Consider the following 2,446-nt stretch of genomic DNA (forward strand, 5'->3'; position numbering starts at 1 on the left):
TATGGAGGATAGGTCCATCAATGGCTATTAGCAAGATGATAATTTATTTATTGATTACTGATTGATTGATAACTAGGAATCTATTTTGAGTCTTCTAAATCGTCCAATCTTTGTGAGAGAACAGACACTACAAAAAATAGTCTCCTAGGGAGCATTTAAAAATCCAGGACACCAAGGAGAGACGAAAGTTTGTAACAAGCCAAACCCTCCCACAGGAATCTAAAGCCAGACCTATGCAGAATGTGTTTTCCCAATTCAGTCAGAGCAGAAGAGTGGATGAAACATGTATGGGAATCTTGAATTTCACTGTGCGAAGTGTCGTGCACATCATAGTTATGTGTGCAGCGAAGGTAGTAGCAAAATAGGGGCTCTAATATTTAATAGGCAATGCAGCCATCCCAAAACTTAGTATGTCCTTACATTCCCCCTGGAAGCCCCAACTGGCATGAGCTAGGGACGACCTAGATGCTATCTCCACTCTTAGTTAAGCCAGGTGGATTTGTTCCCATGTCAATCACTCCTTCTTCAGTCTTTTGAGCACCATCCTTTGATTGATGACCTTTCTCAGGGCCTCCTTGACCTCCTTGTTTCTCAGGCTGTAGATGAGAGGATTGACCAGAGAAGTCAGGAGGGTGTAGAAGACGGAAAACACTTTGTTGAGGTCTCAAAGTGTGTCAGTGTCTGGTAAAATATAGACAGTGATTATAGTCCCGTAGAAAATTGTAACCACAATGAGGTGAGAGGAGCAGGTAGGAAATGCCTTTTTCTTCCCAGTGGTGGAAGGGATTCTCAAAATGGTGATGATGATACAAATGTAGGATATCAGGGTTAATAGAAATGGGAAAGAGACACCTATGGAGGCGATTATGAAACCCAGAAGTTCGAGCAAGTCGGCATCATTACACAAAAGTTTAATCAATGGGTTGAGATCACAAAAGAAATGATCAATTTCACTGGAGCCACAACTATTTTGATTGTGAAATCAAATATACAGTTATGGTACTAGCCAAAAGTGCCTATATACATGGCCCAGCTGGTAGCAGGAGACAGAATCTGCCATTCATAAAGGCTGAATAATGAAGAGGTTTGCATATCGCTAGATACCGGTCATAAGACATCATGGCTAGAAGACAACACTCGTCACATATCAAGAAACTAAAACAATAAAACTGCATGAGGCATCCACTAACAGAAATGGTCCTGTCCCCAGTCAGGAGACTGGCCAGCATCCTGGGCAGGATGGTGGAGCTGTAGCAGATCTCCCAGCAGGACACGTTCCCCAGGAAGAAGTACATGGGGGTGTGAAGGTGCTGATCCGCCACGACTAGCGCAATGATGGGCATGTTCCCAGCCATGGTCACAATGTAGATCACTAGAAACAGGAAGAAGAGAAGGGTCTGCAGTTCAGAGAGATTCCCAAATCCCAGGAGGATGAACTTGGTGATGACCGTTCGATTGTACACTTCTGCTTTCTGCGTGAGGGTCATCTAGGGAAATACAAAAACACTAAATGTCAGAGGCAGGACTTTCAAAGGCAGAAATGGGAATCCATGAACTCCCACGGACTTCAACAAGTGATTAAGGACAGATTTTCAAAAGTAGTAGGTGCTTAAAATTGCCAAGAGGTTCCAAAGGCAGTTAGGACCTATACTGAAATCTGTGAGTTTTTGGTGCCTACGTGCTTTTGAAAATCCCGGTAGGTGCCTAAACACCTTTAAAAATATGTCCCTAAGTGTTATGCTAAATAAGAACATGTATTAAGCTACACAGCACAATGTAGGGACTGTGGTTTCTCAAGGTGCTGCTTGACAAAGCCCTGGCTGGGATGCTTTAGCTGGGGTTGGTCCTGCTTTGAGCAGGGGGTTAGTCTAGATGACCTCCTGAGGTCCCTTCCAACCCTAATCATAGAATCGCTGAAGATCTATGATTTAATCTATGATTCTAACATATGCTAACCACTGGGAAGTTTATACCACACAATATAGGAATAAGGAGCTGAGCAAAAGTTTTGGAATTCAATTGCACCATTAATGATGGGTCCAATCTTGCAACCTTTCCTCACCTCATAAATGGCCTTGCTCCAATTCTGATCCCACTTCAATTATTTTTTTTACAACATTAACTTCTGTGGGAGAGCCTTCCACTTGACAACTGAAGGAGCGAGATCAGAATCAGGACCGGGAAATTACGTGGTTGTCCTGTATTCCTATGTAATTTACATACAGGCAGTGCGTCACTGAAAAACAAAGAGGCCCCGTCAGAGTTTGTCCCCTCCTGGAATGCTGGACTGAGCTTCTAGGGGACCTGTCTAAGAACTACAAGAATAATGACTCTGGACACCATTAATCAGCCTGCTTAGAGTTTGAGTTTGGAGTAAGAAGCAGAACAGCGCAGGGGAGTCTCAGTTTAGACCCTGAACTGCTGTGGGTCTGGTGCACATATCAGG

General features: G+C 43.5%; 1 pseudogene; it reads right to left on the reverse strand.

Annotated features, from left to right (window-relative positions):
• Positions 1 to 514: 514 nt before the first annotated feature.
• On the reverse strand, positions 515 to 1,487 carry LOC137143314 (olfactory receptor 5B21-like; annotated as a pseudogene).
• Between the last annotated feature and the right edge of the window lie 959 nt (positions 1,488 to 2,446).

This window comes from Emydura macquarii, unplaced genomic scaffold (genome assembly GCF_026122565.2).
Source record: "Emydura macquarii macquarii isolate MOO-44397 ecotype Brisbane River unplaced genomic scaffold, CSIRO-AGI_Emac_v2 contig_3315, whole genome shotgun sequence".
NCBI classification, from domain to species: Eukaryota; Metazoa; Chordata; order Testudines; family Chelidae; genus Emydura; species Emydura macquarii.